Genomic DNA, 22,861 nt, shown 5'->3' on the forward strand with positions numbered 1-22,861 from the left:
AAAACAATTCGTAAAATTTTAAAAAAAATTATTTGGAATTTAGTCTTTGTTTTTTAAAAATTTTAAGATTATTATGAGTTTTTTTAGAATTTTATGGTATTTTTACTAAAAAAACTCTAAATTTCATAAAAAAATGCATAAAATCCCTAAAAAATAAAAATACCACAAAATTCTTTAAATTTCATAAAATTATAAAATTTTATAAAAACCTAAAATTCCAAAAAAAATAAATTTTTAAAAATTTTATGAATTTTTTAAATTTTTTTTATGTTTCATACTTCTAGTTTTAAATTTTTTCATGTTTTTCAAAAAGAGATTATGATTTTTTTAGTTTTTATAAGTTTCTAGGTTTTAAGATTTTTTTTATTTTTATAATTTTAAACATTTTTAAGTGATTTTTCCCTTTTCCTTGACATGATGTGGTAGCATGTCATTGGTTGATTTAATTCTTTTTAATGAAAATTTGGGTTGAGGGTAAAAGATTACAGAATGAAAATACAAGGATAAAATTGATAACAAAAATAAAATACATGGGTCAAACTGATAAAAAATTATACAAATACCAAAATATAATTCAACTATAATACATGAAGCAAAAATGGTATTAAGCATTTTACATATTATAGTCATTGCAATTTGTTTTTCAAGTTTGAAGAGAATTATTTAATTTCCAAGACTGCTGTTAAAATATATCTAATAAAAATATAGGTAATTTCTTTCAATATATATATATAGTTAATAGATTTATTTGTATTATACTCTCAATAAAATTTTAATATTATTTAAAAAACTTTAATATATAATGTTTGGTATATATGAGAATGTATTGATTAAAATCTCTAAAAAGTTACATGATCATATTTACTTTCGTAAGAATATAATGATAATTTACGAATGTACTCTTATTAAACAAAAATAATATTCATGTATTTAATTTTGACAATGAAATTTTTTTCTTTAACGAATATTTGAATTAAATACTTAATAATAAATTTTTAATTGATATTTAAAAAAATTAATTTATAATTTTAATTAAAAGCAAAATTGTTTCAAAATTATATAAAATCATGTATATATAAAACTTGTTTTGGTATAAATTTAAATATATATATAGTCTATATCTTTATAATTTTTAAAGGATTAAATCAAATTTTTATCATTTTTGGGGTTAAAGTGTAATTTTACCATTACAAATTTAAAATTTTAAGGAGTCTAATTAAAAAAAATTTATTTTAGGGAGATTAGGGATTCTGCCAACCCCTGGATTCGCCACTGCCCACACTCATAGGTAGAAGACGACTATAAAACTATACTTCTTATAAAATAATTTATATTATACCATCTCAACCAAAGGTTGATTAATTTTTATATAAACTATAATAAACATAATTTTTTTACCTCATATTATAAATGTATTATAATTAAATTTTTTATTTAAATATCTATCAAAATTAATTGTTAATACCAGCTTAGTTTATAAAATCAATAAATCTAAAAAAAAATTCAATAACAACTCTTTTAAGGTCTTCTTATAAACATATTTTCTATTTAAAAGATTACAAAAAGTATGTATCATTTAATGAATATCACAATTTATGTCCATGAAAATTAACAAAAACAAATTAAAAACCCCCACATACAATAAATATTTAATTTTTTGAAAGTGACATTCAATCAAGATTTAAATTTTTTTCGAAATTTTTATATATGCCAATATATATATATTTCATACTTTTTAAAAATAAAAATAAAATTAAAATTAAAATTAAAATTAAAAATGGAACAGAAGAAGCAAATATGTGTATTTTTATATTAAGTCGTCGCAGCTGATAGCTTCAAGGCAACCCATAGAAGTTGACTTATCTCTTTTTATTCAGTTCACATAATAAACCTACACTTCCGGGAAGCTTCATGCCAACGGTTAGCATATATATATAATTGTGTGCATGTGAACACTACGTATTTTAAATAGAGAAATTTTTTAAAATGAAATTTAATAAATAATAAAATATATGGTTTAAAATTAATTAATAACAACATATGAAATATTTATGATATTAAAATTAAACAAAATAGATTAAGCAGAAATTTAAACACATAAATATATCATATTAAGAATACTAAATGCAATGCAGTTGTTTATCATGGTGTTGTCATCAATATTGAGTTAGTATCGAGTTGAGTTGTGACACCAACTCAATCAACAACATTATCAATATATATAATTGATGGAGGTAACAAAATATGCATAATAACAATAAAATATAAATATTATTTTAAAATAAAGCATTAATTTCAGTGATAAAATTAACAGCGTGTTTGGTTCAGTGTAATAGGTAATCCATTACGCCCCGATTACGTGCCTATTACATTACCGATCTATTCCGGCGTTTGGTTCGCTGTAATCGGTATTACGCGGCTATTACAATATCGACCTAATCCCCAAATTCGCTGCTTTTCTATTCCCTTCCCAAATCGACGATTACCCTATTACTTCCGGCTTCCCTTCCCAAGTCTCTGTTTTACCCTCCCTCCCTACCCGAAATCGACCTTTACCCTCTCCTTTTTCTGTCCTCACCATTTCTCCTCTCATTTCCCACTGCGTTATTTTTTCTCTCGGTCTCGGCGTTTGGTTTTTGAATCTTGAGGTATGAATCAACTTTTCATTTCTTGAAGCATTTTACATGATTCTTTTCGTAATAATGGTAGTATAACTGTGGCATTATCTCCACATTTTATAGGAGTTTCTTCCATTTTTTGAATGAGTTGGGTTTTTTCCCAGAATTTTCCCTTTGTGTATAGGTTATGTGGGTTAAAATGTTTATGATTTGCTTGTTTAAAGTTTTCTAGATCTTTTTCTATATCTATAGTTTCTGCTAGTTCTATTTCTTCGTTTTTCTTTTTGGTGCTAAATACTCGCTTGAATATGTTATTCTCTTTTTCTTTATTGGTTCTAGAACTACTAGAACCTTCATATATAGTCCTTGACTGTCCTTTTATGTTTTCTATATTGGTTGAGCAATTGTTTCGTCCTGCATGAGATTCAATCTTCAATTCCAGTACTTGTTATATGCTGATTATAGCAGATACGATTCCCCTGTCCTCTCTGAAACTAGAACAGATAGTATAAACTTGCTATGATTAATGTTAATATCTTGGATGATAAAAAGCTAATTTCTTCTGGGATTGTACCTATGTACTCAATTTTGTCTTTACACCTTCAATTATTTTCCTTTAGATATTAAATTTTAATCAGATTATAATCTTAGTTTGAGTTTTTCGATTTGGAATTAGGGTGTTTTTAGTGTTGCCAATTTATGTTATATCCAAAGCATTTCCTGCTAGTTTCCTTCAAATTCTGCCATTGAAGCTTTGGTCTTCTTCCCCATAATAGATGCCTCCATAGAGTTCTGCAGCAATCTAGAACCAAATTTCTAACTCCTGATGTAATTTCCAGATTAGAAAAGGATTAAACGTGTATACTAATATTGTCGAATTCAACATTGACCATTCAATATTCAATAAATATATTCAACCCTTCATCCTTGTAACATCAACAAGATGTCTTCGCATTCTCTTCCGATATCTTCCCTTCTGGCCCTCTTCTTTCTCGTTGTCTTAACTAGAGTTCCGACGATTTTATCCGTCGACGATCTGCAGTACTTGGCATGCAGGAACCTCACCCTATGTTTATTTATTTTTATTTGTTTTAGGGTAGCATAGATAGTCAATCTAGGTTTCAATTGAATATCTTAACTTCAAAAAACAGATTTAATGTTGGAATTATTAAATGATTAAAATTGAAGAGTATCCTCTTTATTAATTTTTGATGTCTCTCAACACTTAATCGATTTCCCTTTTCTCATTAGAGGTTCTTTGTTCCAACACTTCTTCATCGCAGTCGTCCCCGATTTGCTCATTACAGGTTAGTTTTCCATTGGTATTCATGGTTTTGTTTGTATGTTTTCCCCGATTGCATGTTTGTATTGCTGTAGCAGCTTTTGTTGTTTCCTTTGTATGGTTTTGTTTGTATGTTTGTATTGCTCATTACAGCTTTTGTTTGTATGGTTATGGCTATTGCTGCAAGAAATGTAGAGACAAAAGGAATGTAGGAATATAATGATTCGCAATCCTTGCTTGCAAGCTAGGTTTGGTTTGGTTTGGTTTTGTTCTATTGGGTTTTTCCATTCACACATACACTCCACTCTCTGTCTGACTCATAATTCATTGTTTGCTTTCTCTGCTATCTCTCTCTCCCACATGCCTTACAGCTTTTGCTTTGTGTATCATGGAATGACAGTGATTAACATCACCCTATTGGTTTTAGTAGATTGTATATAGTCCAACCTGCGAAAAAAGTTATTATTAGCACTATTGGACCAACAAAATTATTGGGATGCAGGCAGCCTGCACCACACAACTTTTTTTTCTCCCTTCTCTGGGTTTGCCTGCTTTATCATATGAATGAAGAACCCATGATCCTTTTTCCTGTCGTCTAATCTTCGGACATAATGCATGCATGCCCATAAGGATGTTTTCTGCTTCCAGTAGGTCTTATTTATTAGTTTATAGTTATGTTAAATGGTTGTATTTACATTAATCAGAAAAAAACCCTCCAAGTCATAACATATTTTAGATATTTTCTGATATAATAAAATAGTAAAGGTTTCCCCCCCTTTTCATAATCAAAATCATAACATATTTTATATCATATTTTAGATATTTTCTGATTTATCATATATAATAAATTTGTAAAGGTTTCCCTCTCCCTTTTTTTTTCAGGTAAATTATATTTTCTTATTTCGTTTATTGTATAAAATATAAGATTTTATTGCTTAATTAATGAAAATTAATATTACTTACAAACACTTCATACTAAATTGTCTTGTTATATAAGAATTGTTTTTTTTAAACATTTATGGGTAATAAAATTGAAACAATTTTAAATATCATTAATATGCAAATTATTTCTTTGATCATACGTAACTTTTTAGATTTTATAATAAAATTGTAAATGCTCTCTCTCTATATCAAAAAATATATATTCCCTCTCCCAATATTCTCAACTTTCTACAATCCCCTCTTCCTCCATTTCAAGCACCACTTGTGGTTTTCGGTCTTCCGAATAAATTGTCACATAAATATTTTTTAATTTATCCATTAATAATTAGTGCGATGAGTACAAACGACATGACGCACTTCAACTTGCGTATTCCGACTTTTACATCATTGATATACATTAATGTCCCAAATAATGAAAATCAAGATTTAATTAAATTGTATCTATATAGATTTTAGCATCCATAGAATCCACGTGAATGGATTTTCTATTAATGATTTTATTAATTTGCATCAAGTTTAAAAATATAAAAAAATTAAATTACTCAGTTGTGGAAAATATATTACATGCCCAAATAATTTGGGTTGCCCCTTGGACAACTTGACTCATCATTTCAACATCAGTGGGATAAAACACCCACTTCCTTTTTCATTATACATAAAAATAAAAGATATTTGTCGATGAGGAATTCTCATACGTGGTTTCTTTGGATTTTATATTATAATTAATTAAACATATATTTGTAATAGTAATGGTGGTGTTTTAACAACATAGAGATATTTACAAAAATAAAGTACATATACCTTTAATATATTTAAAATGTATTTAAAATGTATTTAAATATCTTTTCTTTCATTATTGTTTGGGTGATTGATAAAGAAATGAAATTAAAGTTGCAACGATATCATTTAATAGATACTTTTTTGCTTCGTGTGTTCTAAATTTGTGCTGTTTATTTTTATTTGATAATGTGTAATTGCAACTTTAATTCTTTGATAGTGTGTTCTAATTTTAATATGTTGCAGTAATGGCTCGTCTGCCTTTAATTGCACAAAGTGTGAGGCGTAAAAGAATTGGTATTGCATTGACAATATGGTTGAAAATCTGTAGAATTGTGATTTGGTTCTTATTTAGAATGGGTGCCAGCCTTAGCCTACATAGACCAAGGATTAGGTCCTATACCTTAGATTTTTATGCAAAACAGGATTATGTGAAAAGGCTTGTATATGCTAGTGATGAGACCTGTATTGAACAAGTTAGGATGAATAGAACTGCCTTTTTTAAACTATGTGAAATGTTAGAATCAATAGGGGGATTGAAGTCGTCAAGGTTCATGCTTGTTGATGAGCAAGTAGTAATGGTTTTACATATCATCTCCCATCACCTGAAAAATCGAGTTATCAAGCATCACTTTAGAAGGTCCGGGGAAACTGTTAGCAGAGCATTTCATAGTGTTTTAAATGCTGTCATACGCTTACAAGATGTGTTATTTAAAAAGCCTGAGCCAATTACAGCCGATTCTTCTGACACAAGGTGGAAATGGTTTAAGGTATTAGACTGAGTTTTATATATAGCTTGTACAACATTTAGTTGATTTAGATTTAAATTAGTATTCTAACTCAAGGTTTTATATCATGTGATGAATTGCTTAGGTGCTCTTGATGGAACCCACATTAAGATTAGGGTTCCAACAGTTGATAAACCTAGATATCGAACGCAAAAAGGTGACATAGCAACAAATATGCTAGGTGTTTGTACACCTGAGATGCAATTTGTTTATGTTCTTCCTGGTTGGGAAGGTTCAGTTGCCGATAGACGGGTTCTTCGAGATGCCATTAGTAGAAGACATGGACTAAAAGTTCCTCATGGTAAAGTGGATAGTTAGAGGACTTTGATATTGTTCATTAAGATCAAACTTTTTGTGCTGAATTAATCATTTTAAAAAAAATTATTTTATAGGTTGTTATTATCTAGTTGATGCTAGATACACAAATTGTGAGGGATTTCTTGCACCTTTTAGAGGACAACGATATCATTTGAATGAGTGGCGTCAGGGTTATCAACCAAGTTCTCTGCAAGAGTTTTTTAATATGAAACATGTCTCAGCACGTAATGTTATTGAAAGATGCTTTGGGTTATTAAAACTTAGATGGGGAATACTTAGGAGTTTATCGTTCTATCCTGTAAGGGTGCACAATAGAATTATTATTGCATGTTGTTTGCTCCATAATTTTATTCGAACCCATATGAGTATTGATCCCATTGAAGCGGAGGTGGGAGAAGGATTACCTAGTAATGTGGTGGATGACGATGAACCGAATATCACAAATATTCATCCATCGGATACTTGGGCTACTTGGAGGATGGAACTAGCCAACCAAATGTTCAATGAATGGCAAGCATCTAGAAATTAGTTTGTGAAACTTTTGTATTGATTTTTGTATTGTACTAAACTTGTTGAATTATAATTTAATTTCTTCTCATTCAGCATGTGTTATAATTTTAAATTTTTTGTGGTATGGAGCTTTTGATTCATGATATTGAACTTAATTATAATTTTATAAAGTGTTCACATTTTGATTCATGATATTAAAATAGTAATTAATATAATTTGTTTTTTTTTTGTTCTTAAGATAATTATGTCAAGTGTTCCAGAATCAAATGCTTCTTCTCAAGCTTCTCGAGGAACCAAAAGAAAATGGGTTCCAGAAGAAGATGCAGCATTGGTTTCCTGCATGGTGGACCTGCACAATATTGGAACATTTAATGCTGATACCGGGTTTAAAGTCGGTTATTTAAACGAGTTGGAAAGAATGCTACAAAAGGTTTTGCCAAATGCAATGTTGAAGGCGAAACCTAATATTGAATCGAGGATTAGGTTACTAAAAAGGGAGTGGTCAATCGTCTATGACATGCTTAATGGCCAAAACAATAGCGGTTTTGGTTGGGACGAGCATAGGCAGCTCGTTGTTGCTGAAGATGCGGTTTGGGACTCCTATTTAAAGGTAAGATTATTTCAAGTCTTTATTATCTTATTTTTACCAAACTTATAACTAAGATGATTTCCTCATTTTTTTAGAGTCACAAAGAAGCCGCTCAATTCAGACATCGTACTTTCCCTTACTACGACCAGCTTACTACCATATACGCAAGAGATCAAGCAACTGGAAAAGATGCTCAAACAGCTGCTGATGTTCTTGAAGAAATAAATGCTGAGGGTGTACCTACTACAGGTATGGATGAAGAAAGAAACGCATTCTATGACTGCGAAGCTAACATCTCTTTGGATGACATGGATGTTTCTGCTGCGGAGCCGCAACGAGATAGAGACCAAGGGGGTTCCTCATCTTCAAACAAGAGAAAGAAGAAATCCGATGCTCGTGATAATATGTATTCTTCATTTGATGAGGCTGCCACTTTATTGGCCGAAAACATCAAGTCCGTTGGCGATCAAATCAGTAGGAGTATTGCCTTCGATGTGGTAGTTCAGCAGAAGTCAAAAGAATTCCAGATCATGCATGAGAAAGCTTCAAATTTATATTCAACCTTATGGGAAATTGAAGGTTTAACCGATGATGAGCGGTATCGAGCTTTGAGTAAAATTCCAAATCATCCAAGTCAAATGATCGTTTTCTTTAGTTTACCTTCTGTTGCGCGATTGGAATGGGTCAGAAGATTTCTTTCTGACCATTAAAAATCAATGTTCAAACTTTTTGATGTTGTAAAACTATATAACATATGGATTATGATGTAGAATTTCATTTTCATCTAACCTTTTCTTAATATAAGTTAATTATGTTTATGCAGAATATAATTCTCAAGTTATATTTTGATTTTAGTAAATTAATATAAGAACATTTTATTATTAAGAATTGTATGAAATTATATATCATTATTAAATTATATTTAATATTAATTATTTTAAATTGTATAAATTCATATAAGAAAATTTATTATCAAGAATTTTATGAAATTATATATTATTATTAAATTATATGTAATAATAATTATTTTAAATTATACAAATTCATATAAGAAAATTTATTAGTTATAATTATTTTAAATTTTATTAAATCATATATTTTAATTAAAATATATTTAATAATAATTATGTTAAATTATCTTTTATAGTATCATATATTATGATTTGAGTAAATTCATATAAGAATATTAATTATTAAAAATTTTATTAAATTATATATTTTAATTAAAATATATTTAATAATAATTATGTTAATTTATATTTTACAGTATCATATATTATGATTTGAGTAAATTCATTTAAGAATATTGATTATTAAGAATTTTATTAAATTATATATTTTAATTATAATATATTTAATAATAATTATGTTAATTTATATTTTATAGTATCATATATTATGATTTGAGTAAATTCATATAAGAATATTGATTATTAAGAATTTTATTAAATTATATATTTTAATTAAAATATATTTAATAATAATTATGTTAAATTATCTTTTATAGTATCATATATTATGATTTGAGTAAATTCATATAAGAATATTAATTATTAAGAGTTTTATTAAATTATATATTTTAATTATAATTATTTAATAATAATTATGTTAATTTATATTTTATAGTATCATATATTATGATTTGAGTAAATTCATATAAGAATATTAATTATTAAGAATTTTATTAAATTATATATTTTAATTAAAATATATTTAATAATAATTATGTTAAATTATCTTTTATAGTATCATATATTATGATTTGAGTAAATTCATATAAGAATATTAATTATTAAGAATTTTATTAAATTATATATTTTAATTATAATATATTTAATAATAATTATGTTAATTTATATTTTATAGTATCATATATTATGATTTGAGTAAATTCATATAAGAATATTGATTATTAAGAATTTTATTAAATTATATATTTTAATTATAATATATTTAATAATAATTATGTTTAAATATGATTAAATTATTTATTATTGATATTAATAATCTTATTAAAATTTAAATAACAATAACAATAATCATTTACCCAAACAAATTTATGCTAAGGGTATTCTAGTCATTTTAGTTTTTTCCATTATGCTATTACACTTCTATTCCATTCAACCAAACACAAGAATACTATTACGCCTCTATTCCATTACATTCAACCAAACAATTGATTTGCTATTACACCTCTATTCCATTACGCCTCTATTCCATTACAGCGAACCAAACGTGTTGTAAATGTTTTATTGATGTAAATGTTGTGGGGTTCAAATCTCACAATATCTAAATGATTTATTATTATTTTTTGATATAAACAGATGAAAGTACCTTAGAATAATATAGCTTATTTTAAATACAGAAGAATATTTTTGTAATGCCTCTATTCGAGTTAGTACTTGGTTGACTTGTGACACCAAATTTTTACTACGAAGGGATCAACAATGATATAATCACCCAATGGTTGAGGCAATTTGGAAGTTAGTTGCTTAGCTGAAAATAAAGATTTTTATTTGGCTGGCATGGAGAGATAGAATTATGTCCAAAGCTGTAGCATGTGCGGACTTGTAAAAGAGGAAGAAAGGAGTAAATTCAATGCTAATGCCCATGAACAAAAAGGGTTGGGGCCTGCACTTCTCACTTACCTTAATCCCTCAATTCAAACAACAAAACTTTATTCTTCATCCTTCCCTTTCTCTTTTACAAGAGAAGAATAATTATCTATAATAATATTTATTAATTAAAAAAATAAATTTTCTAATCAGAATTGACATTGAAATATTATTATAGAGATGGTATCCCAACAACAATTCCACTACAAAATGCCGGAGAAATGAGTAGTCAAAATTCCAAGAAACCATTCTAATCTTACGAGTACCCAACACAGTAGAATTATCCGATTAATGCTCCCTATATCATAGCAAATTTAGACTGCTGGATACGAAGGTCGCAGCCAGTTGTAATGCAACAAGTAACCGACGATAGCTTAAATTAGCAGACGCCTTTTCTTATCAAATTTATTAAGAATCTAAACAGGTAGATAATAGCATAGAAAAACCTTAAAGCCAGGCATGAAATCTCTATACCATTATTCCGAGCCTGCATGTTCAGTGAAGCTACTTCCCCTTTATAATTGAAATATAACTATCAACTTAAATTTTTTACTACTTTGACATATTATTTTACTTTTTTAAGCGTCAGAATCTAAATTTCTGATTGTGGGACGATCCTTGTATGGTAAAGTGGGTTCTCCTCTAGGAATTAGACCATGGAACCATCACACAAAACTAAACAAATCTTTGTTAATATTTAAATTAGCTACAAGCAAAAGTTAAAATAATAATAATAAAAGAAGAAACACGTCTGTAATCTTTCTTACCATCTGTCCATCTGTCTATCCCTAGGTTAGATATTGTTGGGTTTTTCCAAAAATAAATATTTTACTTTTACTTTGATGTTGTTAATTCCAGTCTATATCTTGAAACTGAAGGTGGAAAAAGAAAGAAAAAACAAAGATTCTGAAAGTAGCATCGCACGTGTGTTACGCGTCGTTTCATTGATATACACGTGTATAAACCCAGACAGGGGAAGGGGGGGGGGAATTCAGTTATATATGAAGGTGGGAGCTTGTGTATGTGCTTTGTTATTGTCAGTGCATCAAACATCGAAGAGAGTTCCAGTTTCTTGCTCTTGTTTTATCTCTTGGATCAACTGCTTTGTTCTAATTATTTCATTTCATTTTCTGGATAAAGTTTTGATATTTTTGAGAAACCCATTGTTTGATAAAACACTTGTTTTTAATATACATATAAAGATGGGAAGACAACCATGTTGTGAGAAAGTTGGGTTGAAGAAAGGGCCATGGACTGCTGAGGAAGATAAGAAGCTAATCAGCTTCATCCTCACCAATGGCCAATGCTGTTGGAGAGCTGTTCCTAAGCTTGCAGGTCTCTCTCCCATTCTTGTTTTCAGAAATTTATGTAATGTTTTAAAAAGCAAAAATGAAGATGTTTGATGTGTGATTGCAGGATTGTTAAGGTGTGGAAAGAGTTGCAGGTTGAGATGGACAAATTATTTAAGACCAGACCTGAAAGAGGACTTTTATCTGAATATGAAGAGCAAATGGTGATTGATCTTCATGCTCAACTTGGCAATAGGTTAATTACCCCATCTTCATTTATTTTTCTACCAAAGACATTATGGTTATTATTATTATGTGGTTACGATTTTCCTTGAAAACAACTCCATCTTTCACAATCATTTCCATCCAAATCTCACATGCTTTAGAAATTGCACTTTGAATTTTATTAAAAATATTTGAGTTATAATTATCCAAATCTCTTTTACATGGACCTCTCTTGTGGTTACAAAAAAGTCATCCTTCTTTCTAGTGGTCCCAAATTTCAACTCATTATTTTACTTTATGGTATCACACTTGCTGCTTTTCTTTTTTCCTTAAAGAAATTGATTTTTGACATCTTCAGATGGTCTAAGATTGCCTCTCATCTCCCCGGAAGAACTGATAATGAGATCAAGAACCATTGGAACACTCACATCAAGAAAAAGCTAAGGAAAATGGGCATTGATCCTCTCACCCACAAGCCACTATCAACTGCTGAAGAGCAGCCAAAAGAGCAAAAGAAGCAAGTTCCAAAAGTTGACAAATCCAAACCGCCTGAAACATCCTTACAATCCACTATAACTAAAGCAAAAGAGGAAGATACGAGCATGACAAGCTCATCATTTGACCCAATGGATATGACGATGAACAATGAAAACATCGATGGTTTTTGCACCGATGAAGTTCCATTGATTGAACCCCATGAAGTCTTGATCCCTGGCCCTGCTGCACCCTCAACATCTGCTTCTTCTTCTTCTTCTTCTTCTTCATCTTCTTCTTCTGCTCATTCTCCCAACTTCCTACAACAATTTCACTACTTCCCTGCAGATTTTGAATGGCCTTCAGTTAACAACACCAACAAGACCGATAGCAACAATTTGAGCTTGTGGGATACTGATGATTTCAGCGGTTGGGATTTGCTGATCAATGATGATGATAGTGATACAAAGCTAGCTCTTAATTCATTATCATCTCCTCTATTTCAGTGCCTAAGAATGGGCTTTGATCAAGATTCTTGGACATATCCACTTTTATGATTTTTGTTTTCACTTTGATTTTTATTATGTGTTTTCTTTATTTCTAGTTTCTCCTTTTATTTTTAATGTTTTCATAAAATATAATTTTTTTAACCTTGTGTTTGCATGATGGTTAAGGTGTTCATCACCCCAAATATGACTTGAATTCGAGTCGTGCTATTTGCATTGTTATTAGAGTTTTACCCTCCTTTTATAATTCATTAAAAACAAATATATATGTCTTATTTTCCTTTTGTATATGGGAAGTTGAAGAGAATCAAGAATTTTAAGTTAAATTTAATATATTAAAAAGTTTTTTTTTCTTGATTACAATTAAACCTATAAATAAGATTAAAATCTTACTATCATGAAAAAACATGCGATATTTTTATATTTCCTTTTCTATTTTATAGCCATCATCTTCAACTATTGATCAAGAGTTGAGCATCAAAATTTGCTAAATGCAAACAATTGTTTTCCCTGTTTTCACAAAAAAACAGAAGTCCAACAATGTCCATCTTTTAATCAATGTTTTTCCCCCCTTTTTTATCATTCAAACTAATTTTTCTAATTAAATTATTTAATTCTATCCAATTAACTTCCTCTTTATCTATAATAAAACTTATTAGTTATATGTTGGTAATAAATATTTCTCAAAATATATTAACACGGGAGGAAAAAAAACTTAAGTTTAGAGTCAAACATTTACAATAATCTTTAATTAAAGAATTTTATTGACTAGTAAACACAAAATTATTTTTGTGTCTCTATTGGAATTGAACAAAATGGTGTTTGTATATATATCAAATAGTTTTTCTGTTGAAGTTATACCATTAAATGTTTATTTCTATGTTTTGTATATGATTATAACAACAAATTTAGCCCTCATTTTTACACATTTAGTCAATTTGGTTTATAATCTTTTATTTGGAGTAAATTGGCCTTTAACCTTTTATACTAATGTGGTACTATTTTCTCATATATGTCATGTTTATAAATAATTTAAACTTTTAAAAAATTCAAAATTTTTAAAAAAAATTCAAATAGTCAAAAATAAAAATTATAATACCAAAAATTATGAAGAAGAAAAGCTATTCAAATTAAAGAACATAAAACTTTAACAGCTTTTAAAAGTTTAAAATTTTCAATATATAAAGTGCTATTATGAACTAAGAGAATTACAACAAGAGAAAAGAGTAGAAAAATGAGAGGATGGTTCAACTTTCATTTCAGGATATCAAAAAAATTTTACATGCCCTCTATTTATAGAGCCTCAATCATCATAGGTTACAAAATTATAATAAAGATAGTTAAGGCACGAGTTACAAGAAAATGAATTATTGGGGGTTATGGGAGTTATATGGAAATTCATTTTTTACAACACTCCTCCTTGGATGTCCATCAACAAACATGTGTCTCGTTAAAACCTTAATAGGAAAAACACTGTAGGATAAAAAACTAATGAATGAAAAAGAGTATACAATCTCTTATTACAAGTTGCCTCCTTGAAAACCTTTACCACAAAAACCCAGATAGACAAAACCTTGATTAAAGGAAACGAGTACAACATGTTTTAGACTCCCCTTAAAGGCAACATCATATTACATCTTTGAGCTGACACATTCGAATATTGTATACTAATCTTTCTAATGTTGTGGTTGGTAATAACTTGGTAAAAGACTAGCCAATTTATCTTTAGAATGAATTTGTTGAACTACTATATCACCTTTCTTCTCAAGATCATGATTGAAGAATAATTTTGGTGAAATGTATTTCGTTCTATCACCTTTTATGTAACTACCATTCAATTAAGATATACATATTGCATTATCTTTGTATATAATAGTTGACATCTTTTCTTGCAGAGGCAAATCACATATCTTCTAGATATGTTGGCTTAACAACCTTAGTCAAACACACTTCGGCTTGGTTTATGCATTGCAATTAATTCTGCATGATTTGAAGAGGCAACAATTAATGTCTGTTTTGTTGGACGCCATGATATGATTGTACCTCCACATGTAAATAAATATTTTGTTTGAGATCAACCTTTATATGGATATGATCAATATCCAGTGCCAACATATCCAACTAATAAAGATCTTGAGTCATTTGAATAAAATAACCCTATACTAGCAGTACTTCTGATATATCTAAATACATGTTTAATTCCATCCAATGTCTGCATGCTGGTGTTGGGAAATGTGTCCATATTGTAGTAAACATATAACTTTTGTTTATGTATTTGAACGATGAATAAATAAATAAAGTTAATTTTACATTTCATTGTTATATCTTTTGTGTTTCTGTCTTTCATGTTTTGCATACATATCAAAATTGTGACAAGAAAATATTATCTCATTGATTGTCTAAGTTCAAACTGATTATAAGTGGCACTGTACGAACATTTACATTGCGAAAAAGATAACTTACTTCAGTAGATAATCTAAACGAGTCTATAATCCCGTAAAATAATCAAAGTGAGCGTTTGATTCAAATAATTAGAAGGATTATTATGTCACATATAATTCCAATTGTGGAGACGGCTAGTCTATAATTACATGAGTAGAAACATAGATGTACTCATTGAAAGAATCATACATTGGATTGGACCCAAGTTGAATTAATTTTGAATCTGTTTGTGAGTTAATTCACTTGTGACATTTATGGTGTGACTTACCTAAATCTTGAGTTAGTCACTAACCATGCGTATGTAACTCATGTGCTTTGATATAAGTGGAGGCTTATGCTCTAAAAATTATCAATCCCATAGCCAATATGTTGGGTAGATGACTTGTGTATGGCATGGCTTTGCTAGCAACAATAGAATTCATAGCTCGGTTAAAGAGTTAATGATATCCTCTCATTAGCATTGTGTGGATTGATAAATATGGAACATGGTCACGAGTTGCTTGTTCTCGAACGAGCAATTTATCACAATCATTTGTTGACAGTGGTCATATTAATCATTAAAAAGACACACTGGTGATAATGAGATAATGTAACCTCCCCAACCCTACCTAGATGTTAAGCCCGAATTCAGAAGATTATATCGACTACCGAAATGACCCAATAAGCCATTAGAGTTTATAAAATAGACATTTAAAACATTTGTTTATTTTGAAAGAAAACTTAGTCTATTTTTAGAAAAACCTACAAGTTATCAAAGAACCGATTTAGATTAACTTACCCATGTAACGGTGACTACCTTTGAAAACTTGGTTAATTACCAATTTATTTATTACTTGAAACTTTAATTATAGTTTAGCAGCGGAAAAGTGATATATGTTTTTAAATTTTAATAAAAACCGAAGTTCATGCATAATTAATTAGTATCCATATTTTTATATCCTAAAATCAAATTAAAGATCATGCATGCTATAAAAACCTAAATCCCGAGTCCCATGCTGTTATTCAAAATAAAATAATACAGTCTTTGAATAATAAAACTATCAAATAATAAATCTAAAATATTTTAATAAACGAAACCGAGTCGAGTTCCTCTAGATGCCGTGTTCGTGTCCTGACCTGGTGGGTTATCTGTAGAGATAGAAATAAAAGAGGAAAGTGAGCTATGAAGCTCAGTGTGAGTTCAATCACAAGAAAATTAGTACAAACAGTGGACAAATCATACATAATATCAACTCATAAAATAAATCACAATTGGATAGCAATATAGAATATCAGAAGTGCAGAATAATTCATCAACATAATATCCCAGTGTTCATAGCCATGCAAATGCTTATGAATTCAATGCAATTTCAATTTATCAGAATAGGTCCTACCTAACTCCGCTACACTCCATGGTAAGAGTTCCCCAGAACTCCTCTACCTTTACACCACGGTGTAAATGAAACACTAAGCATTGTAAATAAACTGCTAGTATGGTGCGAATAAACCACTAACCGGTGCAGATAAAATCTGTTAGTACGGTGTGGATAAACCACTATTTGATGCAGATAAAATATATTAATACGGTGTGGATAAACCACTATTCAATGTAGATAAAAGCTGCTAACACTTCTTCCGTTCATATCGCCTCACCCAATGTAATGTAACATGACATGCTATGACAGATTAGTACGGTAGCATTAACATATTTTTAATAAGTATGTAGGTAGCAATTATTATGCTTATAACAAATCACAACAATAGCAATAAACTTGTTTAACGTGAGTTCAGTTTAATAGTAACAGTAGACATGTATGTCATGCAATAGGTAGTGTTAAACTAAGCTTTATTGGATAAATATAACAAATTAAAGTGTTTTTGAATAGAAGTAAATTTGAGCAATTTTATAAAATTAAGTTGATGTGGTTTTAATTGAGTCAAAGATTTTTAAATATGTTTTAATCATTTTCAAACAAGTTAGAATTACTCCAAGCCAAAAAGTATTGATACTTTTTGTCTAAGTATCAATATTCTAGAAGATATCGATACCCCTTTGTTAATCAATACCAAATTGACATTCTGGAATTTGTAACCTTTTCTAGGCACCGATCTAGTATTGATACTTTTATAAAAACTATCAATAAATCTCTCAAGTATCGGTATTCCTGCTCCAATGGTCAGTGAAATCAGCATTAATTACAACAAAATATCAATACTCTTTTTGGTAGATAGCGACACTCGTTGCTGCAGGTGAAGTTAATGACCTGGTATTTCATCCCCAATAGCTACATTCACTTTTACGACAACCACAATGGTTGGAAATCAAATTAGAAGGTATAAATATCATTTTCCAAAGGTTTAGCAACAACAAGAGACATGTGCAAAGCTTAAAAATCAATAAAAACAACTTAGAGCTTAATTTTTTCATACCTTTTCTTGTAAACAAATTAGAGGATTGTTTCTTTGTTTGCTTATTTGTTTCTCTTTGAGAGAGGGTTAATTCTTAAGGTTTGGGTAAAAACTTTAAGGGAGTTGTATCTTAAGATTTTGGGGCATAAATCTTAGGAGAGATTGTAAGGTTAAACATTGTCCTCAAAGGTTACCAAATTAGTGAATTTGAGAAAATCTTTAATTGTGATAAGCTAAGGTAATGGAGTAGACAATTGGGGTTGAACCACTATAAATCATTGTGTTCTTTGTTTCATAATTTTTATTGCTTCCACCACATCTCAAATGCCTATTCAACTTCCCTATCGGTGTTCTCGAGTTGATCCTTCCGAGCTAACAAGTAACGCAGTGGTATGGAAAACATTATCGGTTCATTAGAATTACAGTGGTTGTAAACAAGTAATATTCTCATATCAAGCATATAAAATAATAATTCAATCAATAAGATTATAGATTCCAACATTACTCATATTGACAGGGACTTAATTGAATGAAACAAAGCACTAAAAATAGTTTAGGGACTATTTAAGGACTAAACTGATCAATTCATAAAATTTTGGGTAGAATTGTAAAACAAAGGTAACATGACCGTGTGGGGTGCTATAGGCCGTATGGAAAGGTTACACAGTTGTGTGGCCAGGCCGTGTAATAGGTTGTGACTGTATGGCAAATGCAAAAATAACCTATAGAGGAAACACGACTGTGTGACAGGCCATATGGTCCACGAACTACACTAGGGTTTCCAGGGCACACAGTTGTGTAGTCCACTCGTGTGGCCCAAACGCCTGTGTGGCCCTAATACTAGGCATGGTTTGCCCTGATTCGCTTGTAAGAGAACACACACCTTTCACTGAAAGTTTGATCGAAGTTCCTTGCATTCAAATCTGACCCGATGTACCTAAAACGAGTCCTTCAAATGACATTTATACATGAGTTAACGATTAATTTCAAGATTTATCAAGATTATTGAAAGATTAAGCAAGAACCGAAAAAGATTGATTAATCAAACGTAAGACTAGTGTTGAATAGAAATATTACGAAAATTAGATATCTAAACATCGAAAATTAGATGTACTTATCGATTCTTGGTAATTGTAGGGATGCTATTAACGAAAATTACAAAATTGATAGAAAGAATGATTGAATAGAGGATGATTTGATTCGAGAAAGCAAAAAAGTTATCAACAATTAGGATGAAGATATGGTGTAAAAAAAGAGAAAGAAAATAAAAAAGAGAATAAATAGGAAGATAGAGGGCATATTATATTAGGATTTGAAAAATGGCAAATTGAGATTCTAATTAGGCAAAGAATATAAAAAGATGGTGGAATTCTATTTCTATAATTTTGAGGAAGGGCAATATATGAATTCTAATTATGAAAGAATTGGTTAAATTCCTAGGGTTTGTAAACTCTAGGGGATGACTTGCAATTTTTCCAAGGTTTTGCCAAAATTTAAAATTAAAAATTAAAGGGGGAAAGGAGGTGAAGGCTCAAACTTGAGTTCATAAGGGGAAACTAACACTTTAACCATTAGGCTATCGCGCATTTCTTGTTTATTTTTTATGCTTGATTATATCGATCTATTTTGAAGCATTTTTGGTGAAATTATGAAATAAAAAAGAAAGGAGGAAACTCGAACCTAAAACTTCCAAGAAGGGTTCTAGCATGCTATCCATTAGGCCGAAGCCTATTTCTTATTTAGTTTTTACCCCCTAACGGTATTTATTTTAGTGTGGTTTTTATCCTAGGTTATTGAAAATTAAAAGAAAAATAAATGGGAGGGGTGGGGTTTGAACCTAGGCTTTCTAAAGAGGAAAGTTAACATTTAAGCATTAGGGCTAACGCTTACTTCTTACTTAATCTTTTTTCTTAACTACCTATATTTATTTCGGGCTCAACTTACATATTCTTTATTAGCTTACACATTTACTCAATTTTTTTATTAACTTATTTAACTTATAGTTCTTAGCACATTCCATCTTAGTTTATATAAAATACTCATAGTCAAGTCTCATTATTAATATTTTAATTCATGTAACCCCTTTTCCAATTAGGTCCTAACTCAATTAAAACACACTATTTTCAAATTAAACCTCATAATCAAGTTTAATTTTAGATTAATTAATATAATAATGACTGACTATATTATTTTAATACTTTAATTAATTATTTATGATCTTAATTTCAATATTTGTTTCAAGTTCACGATTTATAAATGCACAAAGATAACCTTATAAATCAAGGCGTGACCAATCTCGATTTTTACAAACCCGATTCTTTTAACCCGATTTTAGGGGTGTGACAATTGTCCCCTCCTAAAGAGAAATTTCTTCCCTGAAATTTCCCTATTGACACATCAGTTACTTAGCCACAAAATTTGTTATTCCTCCTTTCAATCCAAACACCATGTTTCCACTAGGAAACTCTGATTCCTGTGCAGTTCCAAACAATATTTCTCCTTAAATCTCCTACGGGATTTTTTTGAAGATCCTATTCACTATCACAGACTGTCCTTCGGTAACTTTACTAACAATTTCCTCTACTCTAAATTCCTTGTAACACCCTTCACCCAGTCCGATCGCCGGACCCGACTTATAGGACATCAACATTGTAACAATTTCACATGCATATATAGCTTTAAGCAAGAATGATTTTTATTAGTTTAAGCAGTTTTAGAGGTGATTGCGACTAAAAAAATATTATATGACATTCGGAACAGTTTAAATACATGATTAAAGACCATTTAGCAAATTTCAAAAGAAAATAACGTAGGTATCAATACACAACAATAGGTATCGATATTTAGTAAAACATGTATAGATACTAGTTGGTTGGTTGGTTGATGGAAATGTGGGGAAGTTTATTTTTTGATTTACGGACTAAATCAAAAAGACGTCGAGACCAAGATGAGATATTATTGGGCACCAATTTGATAGTCCCAGATTAGTTTGGTGAAGTCGAGAGATAAACCAGGCTAATTTGTCTAAATTGGTAAATTTGAGATTGAAAGGTAAAATTGAACCAATTGAGGAGTATTAGCGATTTAGACCCCTAATTCAAAGGTTAACCAACCACATGAAAACCAATCAACCGTTGTCTGTTATCGTATTTTTTTAGTTTCATACTTTGCTTTATTTACAATTTAGTTATTGTCTGTTTCTAGGTAGTTAATTAGCGTAATTAACCTCTTGTATGGCCTGCCATAATAAAATTGCTTACTGATTAGTTAGCTAGACTCTTTGAATCACATGTCCTTAGTTTAGAAATTGATTAATCGCCAACTCCTTTGGGTTCTATCTTTGGAATGCTTTAGTGTTCCATTGACACTATAAATATTACAACTGACACTATACACTTGCAGTTAAAATCGCATTTTTAAATTTTTTTATAAAGTTTTTTGTATTTTTGGTACACGCGCAAGCGATTAGTACCATATACCCTAACAGGTGACCTATATTCTATGGGTTAGGGGTTTAAATCCCACCAAGGGCGAGACACTCATGTCGTCTCTTGGTGGGTGGTCGTACATCCATATATGGTCGAGGCGGCCCTCTCTATGAACCATACACGGGTTTCGAGGAGGGGGACAAAACCCTCCTCTGGGGGACAATACCTTCTATTATCGAAGGACTAGGTTGGTGTCCCTGAGAATGACACTTTGAAGACTTCTCTTGGAGGAGTCTGTCCCCTATCAATAATAACCAAAATAATACCGTATACCCCAATAGGTGACCTATATTCCATAGGCCATTTTTTAGTCTATTCCCTAAAGATAATACTTCAAAGGCTTCTTCCAAAAAAAATACTAATCAATTTTTAAAAAATTTTAAAAAAAAATCTCATGATTGATTGAAAGTGGGAAAAGTCTCGTTAGTGGTATCCCTTCATTAGCCCACTCGCCGACAAACGCGTAGAATAGCAGACATGGAAGTTAACAAGAAAACAAATTGACTAAAAGGACACGTATCAGCTTCACATCATTCTTGTCCAAATAAAAGTCAACACACTTTTGGGGCTTGTAATAGATCCGATTACACGGAATCGCAACCTTTTTCTTTTTTCTTTCCAACACCTATCACAGTCAAATCAACTATTTAGGACATACATTCCCTCGTCTTTGCGATCACTGTCCTTGTGGATTTTGTAGATAATTGGAAATCAGCTCAACTTGAACCAAGGATTTATGTTAATTAATTTATTTTTAAGTTTGTTTATATTGGTTAATAATTTCAAATTTATATTTCTATTTGTATAAGTTAAAAAACATATCTTTGTAAACATTTAACTAATATATAATCGAATATGTTTTTTAATAATAAATAAATAATAATTTTTTTTGTAATCATGTTATCTATTATCGACAATAGTAATTAATTTGCTCACCATAACTATTCTTTAAAAAGATAAATGATTGACTATAAAATGTGTTTCATTCACATGAGTAATAATTGAACTCTTTTGATAACATGGTTAATGGATGAGATAAATAATTACAACACCCACCTCATGGTTATAAATAAATAATCATATATCTTCTTTTTTAGATATGAAATAATCAAATATAAAGAGTTTTGACTTTGGTTTTTCTTTTAAATGATATCCGGTTTAATTTTGATTATGTATAACCTCAATAATATATTTATTAAGTCTTATATTTTTTGGATTTATTTATTCTAATTTTTTTAGTATTTTAGGTTAATAAGAGTGTGACTAGGTCTAAGAAGGTCTATGTTACTTGCTCTGCAAGATAGTTTACTAGATTCAGGTAAGACTTAGACATGGTTATAAATACTTAGGAACAGGCACGGATAGCCACCACCATGATGCACTTTTGATTATTTTGATTAATAAAATCGCTCCAAGGGAGCTTTTTTTCCTTCCATGACTCAAGACTAGTTTCTTGTTTCTTTCTCGATAGAACTTTTATTTCAGTTCTTCAATATCATCTAATTCAAGTCAATAAGAAGGGTTAAATAAAAGCAACTATAGTTCTTCGTTGGTAAAAATTCACTAAAAAAGGCTAGGCTATCTATCCAACTACTTCACCACCAGCACCA

General features: G+C 29.8%; 1 pseudogene; it reads left to right on the plus strand.

Annotated features, from left to right (window-relative positions):
- The first annotated feature begins 11,453 nt into the window (after positions 1-11,453).
- LOC107945775 (transcription factor MYB20-like) lies at positions 11,454-13,158 on the plus strand (annotated as a pseudogene).
- Positions 13,159-22,861: the final 9,703 nt, after the last annotated feature.

The sequence above is a fragment of the Gossypium hirsutum genome, chromosome D12 (genome assembly GCF_007990345.1).
Source record: "Gossypium hirsutum isolate 1008001.06 chromosome D12, Gossypium_hirsutum_v2.1, whole genome shotgun sequence".
NCBI classification, from domain to species: domain Eukaryota; kingdom Viridiplantae; phylum Streptophyta; class Magnoliopsida; order Malvales; family Malvaceae; genus Gossypium; species Gossypium hirsutum.